We start from the raw sequence: 20,145 nt of genomic DNA, 5'->3' as shown, positions 1-20,145 counted from the left end.
CAATATGATACAACGCTTTTGAAATCATCAGAAGGAGATGATTGCGACTTCCGTTATGCGGTAGATATGCTGCTCAATATATATATATATATATATATATATATATATATATATATATATATATATATATATATATATATATATATATATATATATATATATATATATATATATATATATATATATATATATATATATATATATATATATATATATATATATATATATATATATTGAGCAGCATATCTACCGCATAACGGAAGTCGCAATCATCTCCTTCTGATGTATATATATATATATATATATATATATATATATATATATATATATATATATATATATATATATATATATATATATATATATATATATATATATATATATATATATATATATATATATAAAAATCAATGTATGTTTGTATGTATGTCCGCTAATTAATTCTAAACTACAAGTCCGATCTTGATGAAATTTGGCATACGTATTCTTTCTCCCAAGAAGATGTTCATGGAATGTTTTTTTTGGGGGGGGGGGGGGTACACTTAGCTTTAGGGGGGGGGGGTTGTTTTTTAGGCAAAGAATTATTTATATCTCCATAGTTATTAGTATTTGACATATGTATTTCTCCCACTGAGCCGATGGATGATGGGAGTGGACCAAGAAAGGGGGGGGGGGGTTCTGAAGTAATCCTTATCTATTCATTCAATGTGATTATTAGCGATGAATTCAATTTTGACATAAGTATTCCTTCCACTAAGGAGATGGTCATGGGATGGTTTTTGTGAACGATGGGAAGGGTGAGAAGTACCTAATCCGAGGAAAGGGAGAGCGAGGGGGGGGGGGTGTACTGAAGAATTTTTTTTAGCTATATATATATTATATATGATTTGGCACCAAAACGATGGACATGATTGTTGGTTTCGGAATCTGAAGGAGAGGGAGGGTTTCTGATGCAATATCTATCAATTACATCAAAAATCTTAAAATTTTGTTGCATGTATGTTTACCAGCACATAAATGAAATGGCAAGAATTTAGAGAGATCTATTACGCGAATGACAATATAATACTGATGAATTGCATGAATTTGTCGAAAATTAAATTGAAAATTGCACCTGCGATCGCTTCATCCGAAGTTAAATCAACATTGCTGGATTATGGACGAACAGCTCTGCCCTAAAACAGCCACTAAATCTTGCGCTTGCGGAAAACGTTACTTACAATATCAATCAAAATTCGGATGTAAGCAAAATGCTGAAAGAATGCAACACTGTTATATAGGACGAATTCACGATGACCCATAAAAGGAACTAATCGAATATTTGGTAGCGTGGTCCGCGATCTTCATCAAATTTTATCCGTTAGTCGACACCTACTGATGAAATCAGTTCTTGCTTAAGGGGGTAGGATTATTGTTGAAAAAATATCGTGCTTAAAAAAAATTGGCGATACCGAGAGTGTTAGTCTATTCAGACAATAATGCAACATTTAAGCAATATTTTCCTTAATGTTCACCGCAAAATATTGAAAATCTTCAGGAGACACCACGAATAAATGCAATGTACAGAATAACTTTAAATCTACTGAACCAAATTGTTTGAAATTTTGCACAGTTCTCCTTCATATCATAGCATCATTAAAGATCATAACATTTTTCACAAAAATAAGTTTCATGATTTTTTTAGAGAAAATTGCATTTTTAGCTGCAGAATGCTATAAAAAAATTCAAATATTAAGAAAAAAATAAAAGCTTCGATCAATACCTGGGGATATGTAGCAGAACTGTACAAACCTTGAAAACGATTGGTCCAATATATTTTGATTTATGATTTACACCACAAAGCAAGTTTTAAACGAGATACCTCCAGAGATTTTCTGTCACTGGCTCAATTTTTAGTATTCTGCTATGATAGTTGAAGAAATACTGTTTAATTGTGCAGTAAATATATGGAAAGTGAATGAATATACTAACACTCTCTGTATCGCCAAAATATTTTTTTTAAATGCGCCATTTTTTATGAATTAACTTTACCCACGTCCACCAACACTCCGTTATGTCTTCGTATCATTGGAAATATGTTTCGAAAACAGAACTTTTCACTATATGTGCATACTTTTATTGAATGATTCTTATAGTCACCTTCGCAGGTTAATTCGCCAAAAAAAAGTTAGATATATGGGTTGGGAAAATGTTAATCGATGCAACAATAACTTGCACCTCATTTCCACATGATTTTGTAACATAATACAATCTGTTGAAGAATTAATCGATTGCGTAAATTGACTTCAATTTCATACACTACTCCATCCAAAATAAAATCGATGGTAATTCTGTTACGCATATAAATCTATGGATGATCGTATTGAATTATTTAATTCAGTCGATCCACCATGCTTTCAGGAGTATTGGTTTTATACGTTACCAACCCAGCAGTCTTCGTCAGACGAAGGTTTTTATATTTATTCGAAAAAATAAAGTTCTTTCTGCGAATTTTTGCGATTAACGGAGTTGCTTAAGGTGTAAATTGATAAAAAATATTCGAAAATGGACAATAACTTTGTTGTTTCGAGAGCTACAGATTCATCGTTGTTATAAAAATGTGTATTTTATCGCTTTTAACAACTTTGTAGAAGACACTTTTAATAATAAAAAGTAATCGTAAAAAGTTATATTCGAAAACTCCCAAGCAAACCTACATATCTCGCTACTGTTACTATATAGAGCTTTAGTATCTTCAGTAAAGATTTTCACAATAATATTTTCTAGAACTTTACTGAAGACAGTGAGCTTCTAGCTAAATTATTTGGGGAAATAAATTTTCTATCTCACTTTTAGGGGATTAATCCAATTTATTATATCAAAACATGCATCTATTTATATCCAGAAAATTCTTCGAAAAAATCCATTCTCCAAAACCAATGGATCAGGAGTTATTAAATTTTGATCGTGAAAACGTCGTTTTGCAACACTGTGCACCGCATGTGTTGCAATTGAAACTTTGTGTGCCTATTATATTAGTTACTGCGCAACATCGACCCACCACAACTGTGCTTTGGTTGAAAAATTTCATTTAAGCGACCATTGTAGCTAGAAAATATAAAGGAGCAGATGTACCTCGAATTCGAATGATATTAATGGATTTCAAACGATTGTGTATAGGAAAACAGAGCAATTAATTTAATTGTGCTCCAGGTGGTCAAACTAAGAACATTGTCTATCCGCGAGCAAAAATATTTAGTATTTTTAGTATTTTTAAAATATTTCGTTTAGTCCTGATGGGTGTAGCGAAGCGCACCGGGTTACAGCTAGTATATATGTATATATATATATATATATATATATATATATATATATATATATATATATATATATATATATATATATATATATATATATATATATATATATATATATATATATATATATATATATATATATATATATATATATATATATATATATATATATCTATATATATACATATATATATATATATATATATATATATATATATATATATATATATATATATATATATATATATATATATATATATATATATATATATATATATATATATATATATATATATATATATATATATATATATATATATATATATATATATATATATATATATATATATAGATAATATAAATCCGTAAAAATTTATGCGCAGTAGGTATTTGTTATGGGGCGTGTTTGTGTTATATTGGTTGGCGATTATCTGCTTGCCAGATGGCGCTTTGGAACAAATTGTAATTTCCTCATATTTCGTTAAAAGTCGCAGCAACGCGCGATGGGTATATTTATAAAAGTCAATGTTTGTATGTATACGATTTATAGCCTCCTAAACGACTTAACCGATTGCTGTTAAAATTTGTACATAGTAGGCATTTGTTATGGAGCGTGTTTGTGTGCTATTGGTTGGGAAGCTCCGTTATGAGACACGCGTCAATAGCCTTATTTACAAGAATGCGAGATCAATGCATTTCACGTGGGTTAGTCTTGCTTGGCTTGTTGTAAGCAATGAAGGCAGTGTAAAGTAACTTTCAAAAATAGAAGTTTCCTTTATGGAAATACGATTCTTAGACCAATTCTATGGAAGCTTTACCATCCTGCATGTGTCGAGATAAATTCATAGTTGCTGTACGTTTATGCAGAAGATTGATTTGTGCTATTCTAACCATTGTTAATTAGAGAACTGTACATTTCATATCCAACATAAATTGCATAACTAGAGGACACCAAGCAAGTTGGGATGTTAACGCATATAGCGAGCCATATCAGGTTTAAATGGGACACGATCATTTGATTCCCACGATTTGCGATGAAAATAATGGTTCACTGTGTCAGAGATTCGCATAACACAGTAAGGGCAAAACCCAAAATGCTCCGTGCACGACTGGCATATTTTGGACCCTCCAGTCATTAAGCCCTCGGCACGGAACTACACCTTGACTTAGGAACTCCTACTTTCGGTCGCCTTCTACGACATGGGAGCAGGAACCCCATGGCTCAATTCTTGGCCGGATACAACACGGTCTCTGGGCAGGTTCGTCTGTACACATTTGATAATCGAAATCCAGCAAAACTTCACCGAGCTACCATCAGTCGAGAGTCTCAGTAAACCCCCAGCCAACAAAAATTCGGCAAAATTAAGTGGATCGGCGAAAAAACTTCGGTGCGTAGAGTGAATGTTCCGCTGCGTAATGCAGCATACTGGGAAGTTCGCACAGCACTTCCCAGGCTCCGTTCGCCATTGAGGATATTTTAAACCCCCTTAACAATTTTACCCATAACACGGGTCGCATGACACTATGGAAGTGTGGGTTTCCTGTTTGGTGGGTTTTTACCACCGGATTGGTAGTCCGTAGTGTAATTCTTAGCTTGTTGAAACAACCACAAGGCTTATCTAGGCTGTTCAGAGAAAGAAGCTGACATTTCATGGATGGCCGAACAGCCGGCAATTAGCTTCAGAAAGTACTGGCAAATGAAAGATCGCACATTGATCAAGACACAACCAGACAACTTGAAGTTGTTTGGTGCTTAATCCAAGCGGTGGTAAGTAGAAAATTAAGTACAAAATGTGTCCTGATATCATCCTTTTCCGTTTTATCGAAATAAATTATTTCGGCTGGTATAATAAAACGGATCATTAGTATATTGAACGATAAATAACATGCTATAACTTTTAAAGCATGCAAGACAGACACTTCGTGTCTTGGGCATAGTTGTTTGCAAAAGAAAGAGCTATAAATTTACAGAAGACATCATCTCAATAGCCATTAATGAAAATATCTCACTTATAGGCAGGGCCGTCGAGAGCGGCGGCGGGCCCCAAGGCTAGTGTTACTGACGGGCCCTTCTCAACTTACTTATTTGAATCTTGATTAGAGGACTTGTATATATTCATTCATATATCAAACTATGTTGCTGTTGCTAAAATTGCTATGGTTACGAGTTTTTCAATTAGCGGGTTCCCGGGTTTAGGAATCAGTAGCGTCTGGCTCAAATGGCACGTTCCCCATGTTCATCGGAGATTTGTGCCAATCAGTACACTATGTCCAACTATGAAATTGTAAGGTATAGACATTGATCATCTTTACCTCCATTTGCAAATTTGATATTTTTAACTTCTCCAACAGGTGATTTTAAGGGACACCTCGAAAAGTAAACAGGAATACAGTTTGACCACAGTACGGCCATTTTCCGCTTTGATCGTCATTCATTTTTATTCACGTTCGACACAGTAGGTTGAAGTAGAGGAGACTGGGGCTAGTTGGCGGGGTTTTTTGGTTTCAATTTTTATCGCCGATTTTTTTAAAGTGTTTGATGCATTGTCTCCATTTTTAGAGACAAAAATATGTGACGCGGAAAACCCGCTAACTTACCCCGGCCCCGGGGGTAAGTTGGCGGTATGTGGGTATGCGCCAAAAACTAAGCAATCAAATGGAGATTCAATTACTTCAAGGGTCCTTTTGGAACGTGCTGAATGTCTTATCGAGAAAACTGTATATTAACCGACATTTGCTATTATATTTCAGTTTCAATACCCCGGAATTTTGACTTTGACGCGTACTCCCTATACAAAAGAAAATTTTCGAAATTTTTATGCAATTGGCCGGAATAAATGTCTCCTACATTGGCGAGATACACAAGAAAAAGATTTTCTTACTTTGGAGTGAATTCCAGAAATAAAAATATTTCATGATTTTATTGCACTGTAAATAGTACCGCCAACTTATCCCACGTGCAGCACCGCCAACTTGCCTCAACCGCATATTTTATTAAAAATTATTTAAAAAATTACTTTTGTTTGTGGATAGATGTAATATCTATACGGATGCTCTTTTCACGCGCTATCGAAAAATATAATCATTCGGGAAATAGATTTAAAATCACTCTAAATAACGCAAAGCATTTAAAATTTAGAACATTTACGTGGTATACTCGAAAACACAATATCACCCACAACTTCCACCAAACAAATCGTTTTGCAACAAAAACACATTGGATAACGGGTTTTACCTAACTTGAGGTACACAAGAAGAGCCAGCGCTATATGTCTAATTGAAACAGAGAAAAAGGGATTCCGCCAACTTACCTCAACCGCCAACTAGCCCCGGGCTCCCCTACGATATTTTGCTTCTGTGGTTTAGACAAAATGATACACGGGTAGATTTATCTGTTGGTAGCGGTGGAGCAGTTTTTAGCTTTTGTTGTTAGCAAGAATAAGGTAGCAAATTCAGCTCGTAATTCTCGTTTAACCCTACAACGGTTTCGTAACTTTTTCTATACGTAAACGGTTTTGTGGGGTACATTCGTACCCCAGAATTAAAACCGCTCTAATATGCCTAGTTTTTATTGAATTTATAATTAAATTAGATAGTTTTATTCAAAAATAAGCCAATCAAAGCAGCCTTTTCAAAAATAATCGTGCTTTGCAAATTTTTTATGCACATTTTCATTTTTATACAATTTGTCCTAAAAATACGTCAACATCCCCTTTTAACCTTAATATTGCTATAACTTCGGAAGCTTCTAACCGATTTTTACTATCTATACGGCGTTGTAAATATTATTAAATTGCCTTTTGAACAAATAGTAAATAATTCAAAAACCGACCAAAAAGTGCATTTATTCCGATGCTTGTTTGAACACCAAATACAAATACAATACAAATAGTAAATATACAGCAATATGCAGTAACGAAGTTAAAATAGGCGATGAAGGAACAGACCAGTGCATTGTACGTTCCAGAACTTGGGCTACAGAAGATGAGGAATTGAGTGGTGCGTAGTACATATTATATACAAATCATATTTTGACATCAAAACCAAAAAATACGATTACGATCCAAGCGCCTTTTCTAGTTACTTTGCTATAGTAGCATTATTAAATCAAATAACAGATTTAATTGTTCAGCAGTGTTGAAGCCTATACAATTTCACGCAAGTTACTATGTATCGATATTTTGCTTATAAAAAAGATATAATAAATTTTCCGAATTATATACACATGATAAAACACTAACGTAAACGGTTTTGTGGGGTACATTTGTACCCCAGACAAATTTTAAGCAGGCACTGTTAGGTTATTTAAGTGAAACAAATAGGTTGCACCAGCTTTAATGGAAGTTTAATAATCAAATTGATTTATGATAAAGTTTGCTTGCAGTTAAAATAAACCGTAACGGAATAACAGGGATTGCAAATAGCTCTGGGGTACAAATGTACCCCAAAAAAAAACCGTTGTAGGATTAAAAATATTGAATAACCGAGAAAATTTTCTAATCATAGCTTTTATGAAGGTTTTTTTGGAAAGGAATGTGATGTTTTAATGTAGAAGTCGGTTTTAATACGCTGTTGGAATATGCAGTAATAGACAAAAAAATGACACAGAACGCAGTAATAAGGAATTAAACGCAAATAAAACAACTGCGAGTACAGCGGGCAAACGACTGCTAGTACTGGTGACTGAATTGAACTGATTTGATTTCCTTATTTGGCACATAGCAATTGGCTTCTTATGGATATTACAAACATCTCTAGCGACGCCCAAAATTAGTGTTCCATCTTAACACAAAGCATTTTTGGCGAAAAATTATTTTAACGTGCTATAAAAATACAAATACACAAATAAAAATTTATTTCAATTACCGGTTAATTAAGGTCAGTCTACCTTCTCATCCCTCCCGGAGTCCAAGCTAAAATCGTTCCGCCATAGATCCCCGGCAAAAACTAGCCCCACTGTGGATAAATTGTGTTGCTATTGTTTTTTTTTGGAAATGTTGTTTGAGACCAGCTATTCGAGAAGTGAAACAATTACTAAAAGTGAAAAAGGTGCTCAATGTGGCAGGAGCTAATATCCTACAATTGCACCATATAAAACATTAATCACAGTCATTCGTTACGCGAAACAACATACAACACGCCAACGAATGCGGCAACGTTAACTAAAGCATCCCCGTATATATATAGACAACGGCTCTAAACAGGTGCGCTTATACGATTTATCTCTGCCCACTCCTGACATGGCGATAAAAAAAAGTTTATATCAAGGTACGGAGAAATGGATTTAATAACATTGAGGAACATTTTCCAGGGTAATTCTAATCCTTTTCCTGTGGTGAGAATGCTTGTGAACAAACTAATTCCTTTTTACAAAACCATTTTATGCATATTAACCGAACATGGAACATCTCATCAGACAACACCGGTTATGCACCCAGGGCAGATTCCTATGCGCAAATTCTCCAAAAAACACTGCACCACCTAAAACATTGTACAGAAGTAGCTAAGAAAAGTCCGCCTACTATAACCGCTAACAGCACATCGTTATCTTATGCCAAACCACAAAAAAGCTTCAAAACCAAGATTTGTGGATCTTACAGAAACAAATATTCACTCAATAAAATACTCCCAGTGTCTGCAATCCAACAACCGGTTCCACCAGTAAAGAAACGAACGCAGAAGAGGACGGATACGTCCGTGTGCTTGCATTTCTGTTTGGCGCTGTTCTCTTCGAAAATACATTGAATTGGCTTCTGAACGTTTTGTAAAGTATTCTGCCAATTCAAACAAAAAACTCGGTTTTGTTGACCTAGTACATAAAGTAGACAACTCCTCTAAGAACGTTTGTTTTAACAAATGTTAAATATATCGTCGGTTGTCACGGTAAAGATGGACACGTCTATCGATACCAGGACACATGTTAGTGAACTCGGGCGATTCGTAGTTATACTGCCTAAGCTCGACCCTCATTAACAGAAGACAAAGATTAAGCCCGTACGATATTAAGCCACTTCTAGTTTTCCGATCTGTTTACATCACATCCTTGCTCTCACTTGAGTACTATGGCTCTAATTTTCATAAATTTCCCTACCCAGTAATCTCTAGCTAATTGAATGTCGTTAAAATGTAAAAAGAAAATGTGACTAACATAGTCGAAATAAAAAAGGAAAAAAGTTAAATATAAAATAAAGCTCTGGTATCCACAATTTCGAATTCTCAAGCTATTAGATTAAAATGTCTTTCAAATTTTTCTCCGCTTTCATCATGTGACAATTTAATAGGGTGAATAATTACAAAGAAATTACAATTCTTATTTTTCTTGCTCTTCTATGAATACCAGACGTTTTCACCCATCTTCCGGATAAAAATTCGGGCCCCCAAACGCGACCCGGGCCCCAGGGCAATTGCCCCGGCTGACCCCCCCTCTCATCGGGCCTGCTTATAGGGGGCATAAGTGAACACATAATGTCAAAAGAAAGAGCATATTAAATCCAATAACTTCTCGGAAGACCTCAACTTAGCAGTTTTGGCGGTAATAGTCAATTTAATATTTTGCCTTTCTCATATAAAGAAAGGCTATGCAATCACTGTAAAAATCGACTTTTTAACCGAGGCCCGGAGGGCCGAGTGTAATACAACTTTCGATTCAGTTCGTCGAGATCGGCAAATGTCTGTGTGTGTATGTGTGTGTCTGTGCATGTGTGTGTCATTTAAACTCACACAATTTTCTCAGAGATGGCTGGACCGATTTTCGCAAACTTAGTTTCATCTGAAAGGTATAACGCTCCCATAAGCTGCTATTGAATTTTTAGTTGATCCGACTTCCGGTTCCGGAGTTACGAGTTGAATATAAACTGGTACCACCATGATGTTCAAATGATGAAAAACATATTAAAATTGATGTAACATTATTCTAGTTTGCGGGTCTGGATCACTAATGATCAATCAAAGCAGCTTTGACCACATTGGCCACCTATTCCTAAGCTAATGTCACACCCAACGAATTCTCTACCGATTTTTACAAACTTGATTTCAAATGAAAGATACAGTAATACCATTGACTGCTGCTGAATTTCATTCGGTTCTGACTCTTGCTTCCGGAGTTACAGGGGTGTTAGTAAGGATACACTGGAATTTCCCATATAAATCGGTACAATCGTAATACCTCAGAGGCTAAAAACTATTGAAATGGTCACCAAATTACTTCTAATCGCAGATTTAGATCACTGATTGTCAATCAAACATTCTTTGAATATAGTTTGAAGGAATTCTTTGAATATAGGAAGTCCGGAATTCCGGGCATATTCCACAATTAAAGTCATATCGGTTCTTCGGTGATGACTGAACCGATTTTCTCAAACCAAGTCTCAAATGGAAGGCAAAATATGCAGTTGAGTATAGCGTCGCCGCCCCTCCACCGCCCCCCGCCTTGCCCTTACACCTCCCTCCTTCATCACTCCTCTTCCCTTGGACCACCCTCACGCCCGCATTTCCTTCATCCACCTCGTATACCGAATTAAGATGAAGGATTTCTGACGCATCCTCCACTCCCACTCTACTAACCCCCCATTCTCTCCACTTTCAAACCCATTACACCAACATTTCAAAATATATTCACATGAAGATAACATTGAACTCATGCTGATTAAGCTAATTAAATATTATTCTTTTGCCTTTCTCATATAGAAAGGTTATGCAATTGCTCCAAAAACCGACTTTCTAACCGAGGCCCGGAGGGCCGAGTCTCATATAACATTCGACTCAGTTCGCCGAGATCGCAAAATATCTGTGTGTGTGTATGTGTGTATATGTGTGTATGTATGTATGTATGTATGTATGTACGTATGTATGTATGTATGTATGTATGTATGTATGTATGTATGTATGTATGTATGTATGTATGTATGTATGTATGTATGTATGTATGTATGTATGTATGTATGTATGTATGTATGTATGTATGTATGTATGTATGTATGTATGTATGTATGTATGTATGTATGTATGTATGTATGTATGTATGTATGTATGTATGTATGTATGTATGTATGTATGTATGTATGTATGTATGTATGTATGTATGTATGTATGTATGTATGTATGTATGTATGTATGTATGTATGTATGTATGTATGTATGTATGTATGTATGTATGTATGTATGTATGTATGTATGTATGTATGTATGTATGTATGTATGTATGTATGTATGTATGTATGTATGTATGTATGTATGTATGTATGTATGTATGTATGTATGTATGTATGTATGTATGTATGTATGTATGTATGTATGTATGTATGTATGTATGTATGTATGTATGTATGTATGTATGTATGTATGTATGTATGTATGTATGTATGTATGTATGTATGTATGTATGTATGTATGTATGTATGTATGTATGTATGTATGTATGTATGTATGTATGTATGTATGTATGTATGTATGTATGTATGTATGTATGTATGTCCACATCGGTTTCTCAGAGATGGCTGAACCGATTTTTACAAACTAAGATTCAAATGAAAGGTATAATATTCCCATACGTTGCTATTGAATTTCATTTTCAACCGACATCTTGTTCCGGATTACGAGTTGAAGAGTATGGTTACAAAACAAAATTTGTTGATTTGTCCATGTCGGTTTCTCGGAATTTTATTATTATTATTATTGTTTATTGGGGCTTTAACCTATAGGTCATTCGCCCAGCACTCGGAATTTTCTGAACCGATTTTGACAAACTTGATTTTAAATGAAAGGTCCATCAGCTGCTGTTGAATTTTGTGTGGATCCGAGTTCTGGTTCCTGAATTACAGGTCCTGATTTAAGTACGATCACGCAGCAAATCCCGATTCTAACGAATACTGCCATGAATGTAAAAAGGTGATTTTTTTTTCCAAAATGTAAACACAACTGTTGAATTTGTAGATCTAGATCACCTACAGTCATTCAAAGTCTATTTGGCCACCATCGACGGTTCCGGAAGCATCCAAATTCAGAATAACGGTTATATTGGTTTCTCGAAAATGGCTAGACCGATTTGATTAATTTAGTCTTAAATGAAAGGTGTTGCGTCCCCGGAAACTGATATTAAATTCCATCTCCATCCGACTTCCGGCTCCGGAGTTACGGGTTGTGGAGTGCGATCACATAGAAAACTCCGATTCGAACCGATACCGCGATGAATGCACAAAGGTGCTCTTATATATATACTTACCATATATATTTTTTTATAAAATAGAATTAATGTAAACGTATTGGCGCTGAACAGTGTTAATATTTATATTTCCTAGTGATACAACGCGTTTGGATAAATCAAGCCATTGATATGATAGCAATAAACTTCTTCGAAGATAATTTGGCTTTTTATTTACTGGGTAACAAATCCTCCTTATAATTAACAAAATCGTTAGCTGTTACAACTGGTTGGGATATTTTTCAATAATACAATTGATTGAAACAACCATCTTGGTTTTTAGTTTGAACACGCACCAATCTTGAAATCAACAATTATATTAGTTGTTACAACTGGTTGGGAATTATTCCAATATTACAATTGACTGAAACAACCATCTCGGTTTTCAGTTTCAACTCGCACCAATCTTGAAATCGACAATTATATTAGTTGTTACAGCTATTTGATGAGCTGATTCGGATGGTGTGTGTCTTTGCTAACTGACAGCATCGCATTTTCAACTAGATGATTTAGTTGTTTCAGCAACTGTTTTGTTCATTCAAAAACAAAAATGAAAGTTTAAAAAAATCAACAATCGTTTAGCTGTACCAAATTTTAACCAATCGATTTCAGAAATTCGACTAATATATTAGTTGCTATGCGATCGGGAGCGTTTCCGTGAAGTGTAATAAGAATGAAAGACATTTCGATAATGTTATATTGTGCGAACCAGCTATTAAATCATAGTTTGCAGAAATGAGAAAGGCACAATTGCACCTCTAGGTGGATTAAAACAGGTTTTTGGTATTATTTCTAGATATTGGGGAACGGCAAGAATCCGTTATCCGTATTCATCTATCTCCTTCGTTTATAGTCCGATTTCAACAAACTATAGTTCGTTCGAAAGGTAGGTTCTGTCTGGGTGTGAGGCCTTTTATTTGCAATTGGTTTGGATAAGATCGGTTCACCCATTGCTGAGAAACACGAATGAGAATTTGTCCGCTACATACGCACACACAGACATTGTCCCAATAATATAAGACTTGGCCCTCCGGGCCTCGGAAAAAATCTTGAAAGTTGAGCGAATTCTATACATTTCTTTTATAAGAAATATAAAACAATTATTTCGTTGCACCAAATGAAAGTAATTCACGAAAATATTCCGTCGTGTAGTACTTAGCTCTTCATAAGTGATGCCACTATTTGCAATCGGCGGCGAGCATGACACTCAACTTTTAACATGTATTGCGGACTAATGAATGCAATTGGCTACCTCACTCCATTCTACTCTATATAAATATTCTGAAAACTTATCCATTCATTGTGATTAGTTATTTGAACCTTTCCATGAACCTAGTCTTAGGGTAATGCACACACTAATCACCAAATAAGTGGTTGAACTGTTGAGCATTAATTATTACTATTATTTTCTCAGCATAACTTAGAAGGTATGTATTTTCTTATATTGTCTAGGCTCTACTATCAAGCCAACAATTTAACAAAACGATAGTCTAACTCGCAAGAAAAGAAACTAATTTGAAAGCGGTACTCTTCGGTTCGAAAAAAATGCGCATCACGATTTATGACATGATATGTACATGCCTTTCACTATGCGAATCATGCTTCAATGGTACCTACGTACAGTGCATATCTAAATATATTTTAGTTTACCTCGTTTACTCTCTTGATCGGCGAATACACTTTTTCTGGTGCGTTGCTGTTTGAGTCTGAAGATTGTTTTTGATACATCCAATAATCGCGATTCGCTGTGAACTTTCGCAGAATATAACGAAGGTAACTGCATTCAAACTTTTTTGATCTCATGGATGACTAGACAATGTAGTAATAACAGGCAGACAACCAAATTTATTACTCATTGCACAATTGCTCCAAGGCTTAAACTATTCTGAAACTAGGGTATATTGTGGCTCTTCAAGTATTCTATTGCACTGAGCTAATTTTGGAGTACTACACACAAAACCTCACTCCCAATTCGAGCACGATTGAATGAATACTCGATCGCAAATTCCCGTAAGCTGGCAGTACAGCTAATGTGCGTGCGGTTCGGTCCAAGATTAACAACTGACTTTGAAAGCATTACTTTTCATCTCATGCCTCTCCATTCATTGTTTTATGCGGTTGCATGCTGGCACGGTACGATTGTTTGCTGTGTTGCTGCTGATGGTAATGCTGTGGCATGTGTAATAATTGGAGTGAGAAAAAAAGCGAAATTAAAATGAACCACACTCACACATTGATTTTATGAGGCTAGGAGTATAAATTCAAACATTTTTGAATTGGGTTTGAACCAATCGTAGATCAACAACACTAAGTATGCACTAGTATCCATTAAACGACAGTATTCAGCTACCGCATTAGATCGGGGAAATGCTGTATATGAGATAATACGAACCAAATAATATAACGGACCATGTGCATGGATTTGCCGTTTTATGTTGATATGCAAATTAATTTATTGGGGGGAGAAGATAAACAAAAACGGCAATATAAAAAAATTAATTACCATTACCATAGGTTTTTGCATTACCACAGAGTCAACTTGTGTGATGATGTTGTTGCGTGAAAGTAATGCTCTAATATTTATAATAAAAGAAATTTATATTCTGAGTAGTGAGAAATTTTAGCTCCAGAAGTGTCCAATTTGGTATCAGGTAAATTATAGAGGAAAAGCCTTCACCTTCTGTTTCAATTGTCGTTTTTGTCGAGTCAGAGCATATACGGAAATGTCAGGACTAGTACAATCAAAGCGAAACTGAAGAATCCTTCCTGGTTATTGCCAATTGAGGCCAAAAGTGAAGGAGCAAAATTTTAGCCTGGTTCGTTTTAACACATTAATTCATTTGTTTCATTTACACACTGAAAACCATTCGATGAAGAAATAATAAAACAAATTCTTGTTTTCCTAATTAGTTGATTTCAACAGAAAAATTAAAAACGTAACTAAATTTTCTTTTAATTTTGCGAGATTCTCAAATAATAGTTTATTGAAAATTATTATTGATTTTGATTCAAGACGCACATCATACGAAATGGCAGCAAAGTAGCTAAGATGCACACCTTACTGAAATACGTTAAGGTAGCGACAGCAATTATGTTCATACATGCCTGAACCAGTACACAAAAAAAAAGAGAAATTCAACTGACCTCATTTTGGTTTAATCTAGTTTTTCTTCAAAAACATTTCAATAAAGGAATGAATTTGATTGACATTTTTTTCAATACATGTGTACTGAATGTTGAAAGTATTGTCGAAAATTGTCAAAATCATTCTATTTCGTATTTAGTCGATTATATAGTAAAATTTGAATTATTAACTAATGTAATATGCAATATGATAATTATTTTCCATCTTTTGAGATTCCAAGCTAGATGTGGAATAAGTATAAAGTTTTTTGTAGTGCTGGCTGACTAAATAGAAAAAAAAAATTACACCTTTCATCTAAAATTGAAACCATCAATCAATTACCACCAATCCTTAAATACCTTTGGCTATTTCGTCTCATTTAAGAGTGTAGTTTATAAAAAGATAACATTATGAGAAGCATAACTATGTATTGTATTTACGTGTGAATTACTGACATACGGAATATTTCAACAATTTAATTCCATACCTTTCATCCGTCGGTCGGTGAAACAAAACGTTTGAGATATCCTATGTTGTATTTTATGATGAAGCAGTTTAATTCAACAATGAGATTAGTTGAATTCTGGTCGTTTGTGTCTTGGCTGAAAAGGTAGTGTAACGGCATATGCAATTGTGTCTGGACTAAAACAAGCGTTACAAACTGAGACAAGCGTTTCAAGCTTTAGCTTAGGTAGCTTTTTAAGTTTTGTTCTTTAGCTTTTTAAGTTTTGTGCTAGGCTGAAACGTTCGTGTCCAGACTGAAACTGACAGCATGAAACCAACAACATTGGATTATTGTTTTCAACAAAAATTTAGTTCGCCCAAATATTAACTAAACGAAACCAAAAACTCAACTAATTTTTTAGTTGAAATTGTGATGAATCGGTTTTCCGTGTAGCAAGGATACAGGTTAAATTAAAGCATATCTAGAGAAAATTTTCAATAGGACGTTTACTTTCTCTTTCGTTTATTACGACGTCATTACAACGTTTTGCACTAATTTTCCAGTACATATCGAAAGCCGACGGTTTTTACTAGAATATTATGCAAAGAGTAGAGTAGTAAATGTTGAAATGGCCGAGTAATGAACAGAAAAGAAAAACTCCAAAGAGAATCTCTCATTGTTACTTACGTCCTATTCTAAATTTTCTGTAGATATAATGCTTTTCTGTGTCGTATGTTAGATTACATGTAAAAATTAAAAAAATAATACTACGTTCACACTACATAGTTAAAACATGTTATAATAATTAGCAACACGAAAAATGTCATCAAGATAGCGTTAAAACACGTTTTAACTCGTAGTGTGAACGTTGTATAAAATTATCATATCATATAATCAATTATCGAAGATCATGAATTATCTAAATTTATATATGATTCTATAATGACTTTTTGTTTAGGACAGAGCATATATCCATTTTAACAGCCTTCTACTAGCGTACCGTTCGCTAACTCCCACAATGAGCCGTACATATGGAAGGTAATGATGAGCAGTTCGTATTCGTCACACCTGATTCTTTGCAGCCTAAGCGCAGTTATGCATATTTTTTGCCTGGTTTTGGTGCACGTGGTATGATACTCGACTGAATGGAGCGTAAAATAACCATGTGTTCCCTCTGCGGATGAGCGAAGCTCTTTTGCGATGGAAACTAGCTTTTGAATCGTGAAAGTATACATTCACTATTAGGGGCCATGCATAAATGACGTAGCATTTTGGGGGGTAGGGAGGGTATACCAAATTTGTGACGAAGTGTGACGAGGGGGAGCGTAGGGTCAGAAGTTGGGCGACGTAGCATTAAGTTTCAAACCCATTGTTTAGAGAAAACAATTTAATGTTCCTCCATTCCCAAGAGAAATGAATTTAAATTCAACTTTTGATGCGGTTTTTCATGAGGTAAATTTTACGATTCACGGAATTACAAGTTCACAAAAATATGAAAAGATTTTGTACGCGAATTCCACTTGCTACATTAGTTAGCTAATGTTGCTAACTAGTAGACTTAGTTTGGAAGCTGAATTAAATTTTCAGTTCGGATTCAACCAAACAAAATTTAGTAATTTAGATGAACGTATGGTTCTTAGAATCATTGGCAGCTGCACGATTGTAAACTAAGAGAACTTGTCTTCATGCTCCCCTTAACATTTAAAATTCAAAACAAAATTATCAACACTACATTTGTCATGAAATGGGCTTATTTTGCACGCAATTTGCTGTTATAATGAAAATGTTGATAAAAGTCGTCAAACATTTTGAAAGAACATAAAAACATATGTAATTTTTTTTCATCACCCGGGCGCTTTGCATGGGACGAGGGGGAGGGGGTATGTAAATGCTACGTTATTTACGAGGGTGAGGTTAGAATTTCGTAATCAAATGCTACGAGGGGGAGGGAGGGGTCAAAAACCGCCGAAAAAAAGCTACGTCATTTGTGTACGGCCCCTTAAGCAAAATAACCGTTGGCACTCAGCTATTAATAGTGGGATTTATTTCTTGGTAACTAGTATTTCATTATTTTGCTCGTTAATTCAACCTTTATGCGGCTTTCAATCATTTGCAGCTTATTTCTATCCATCGTGACGGTGTGGAACTCAACTAGCTCACAACGTAAAATTTGATTTTTTTTCGAAAGTACAATACTATTTCTTAGACTATCTTCTGAAATTGATGTTGAATTCTGAATCGAGCAACTCCTGCAGTGGACGATAAAACGCAAAACCTTGATATCGTAATCATTTTGTGGGATGTCGACAGACTCTTCGCAAGGGAAACTTTATGTAGAGGACAATTATATGGCTGACGCAATGATGCTACTGACACTATGAGACATTCATAGTCTGGACCTTTTGGACCTTTTACTCGTAAAACAATGATCACAATAAATTTTTAAACCATACGAGCGATAGAAACAGCATGAATTTGATATATAATTAGGTTTACTGATCATACGTATAAATATGAAAGATTTTATTATATAGTAGCGTTCGGTTTTGAGGTAAGTAGCAGAATCTCCAAAACTTCAGTAGCCTAAAAATCTTCAATATTCAGTTTTTTAAGAGAAGCATTCCGTATTTTTTTTTGCAATTAAAAAATGATGCTGGGGCGAGAGTGCGCATTGTATCTCCTTCCCAATAAGAAGGCGAAAATAACAACAAATCTTTTATGAATTAAAGAAGGAACCAACATCTAAAGAAAGCTCGAATTTATCGGTCAAAAGAAAACTAAAATCAAGCGGTTTAACAAAAAAGCACCAGCATCAGTGGTTCCAAGGCAAAATGTCGAGTGTCGAAAGCTCAGAGTAATTATTGAAAACAACTCAGCAATGAGATGCGACATTTCTTACACATATCACTTTACGTCATTCATTAGTTTTCAGAACGCATGCGATGTAGGCAGCCAACTGGAGGTGGACGAACACAGTTTCGAGTCTAAAATAAAAGCTAGAATAAAACATCTACAGAAACTGAATACATCACACGGTGCTACAGTGATTTTGAACATTTCAACAGATCTAGTACAGGTTGTAGGACGCATCCAATGACATACAAAAAATTGTTTGAAAAATGTTGTATACCCCCAAAATCTTTTTATCGCAAAAAATCCATTTTGGTGACATTCGGCACTAAAAAAACTGTGCTGTCATTTTTCTGCCGATTTTAGACTTCTTAGCAATTTAAGGGGAGGTTCTCATTCAAAATTATCAAAAATTTCTTTTTTATTTTCATTTATTCAAAATATTAAAAATCTTTTTGATAATTTTGAATAAATGCCGGGACACTCCCGGCTCTAGACGCGTGCCTCAGGCGAAACCATTGATTGCATTAGGGGAAGATGGGGTAAAACGCACCTCCGAGGCAAAATGCACTCCTTGCTTATATCGAAAACTACAGAAAATTTGTAGAAAAGGTTAACACCAGTAAGAAGTCCGCCAAAGTAAACATACTTTGTCAAAATTTCATAACCGTACATCAATAGCAGCTCGAGAAATAAACAAAAGACAATATCGTGCTCTTCTCATGTCATTATCGCGGCTCGTGCAATTAGGATTTTCAGCTCTTATAAATGAAATTTGTATTATTATATCAGTGCATTCCAGTTCTATTTACACCTTTGTTCATTGTTCTGTCGCACTATATCTGAAAAATCTACTAAATAATTCACTTTTTGCTAAATTTATATCTGCTCCATCGGGGGCAAAATGCCCTCTTCTTTGATTTGGCTGATTTTTTAATCGAAAACAAAAAAATTGTTCTGAAAACCTACTAATTGCATAACCTAAGGCTATTTAATGGCACACTTTTGTGAAATCTCGTTAGAAAACAAAACTACTTGCTTGTTCACCGAGCATTCTGCCCCGTTGTTGCGGTGCATTCTCCCCCGTTGTTGTAGTGCATTATGCCCCGTTGTTGTGGTGCATTTTACCCCCGAGCAGGTGAGTTTTGCCCCGCTTATTTTTCAAAAGGCAATTTTTAATGATTTTGAAAAATCAAATATTTTTCATGTTCTTGATTATTTTGCAAAGCAT

The 20,145-nt window shown here is 34.8% G+C and overlaps 1 protein-coding gene across 5 annotated transcripts in view; it reads right to left on the bottom strand.

The window, feature by feature from the left end:
• LOC131682810 (polypeptide N-acetylgalactosaminyltransferase 2-like) overlaps positions 1–20,145 on the bottom strand; it is a 278,322-nt gene that overhangs the window by 119,690 nt on the left and 138,487 nt on the right. The window contains exon 1 of one of the 5 annotated variants that reach the window (XM_058964572.1): positions 14,146–14,342. The exons of the other annotated variants lie outside the window; for them this stretch is intronic. The gene's annotated coding sequence lies outside the window, so the exon portion shown is untranslated. Of the gene's footprint in view, positions 1–14,145; positions 14,343–20,145 lie in introns of those variants that run through there. 5 annotated transcript variants of the gene reach the window in all.

The sequence above is a fragment of the Topomyia yanbarensis genome, chromosome 2 (assembly GCF_030247195.1).
Source record: "Topomyia yanbarensis strain Yona2022 chromosome 2, ASM3024719v1, whole genome shotgun sequence".
NCBI classification, from domain to species: domain Eukaryota; kingdom Metazoa; phylum Arthropoda; class Insecta; order Diptera; family Culicidae; genus Topomyia; species Topomyia yanbarensis.
This window is presented reverse-complemented; position numbering and strand designations above follow the sequence as displayed.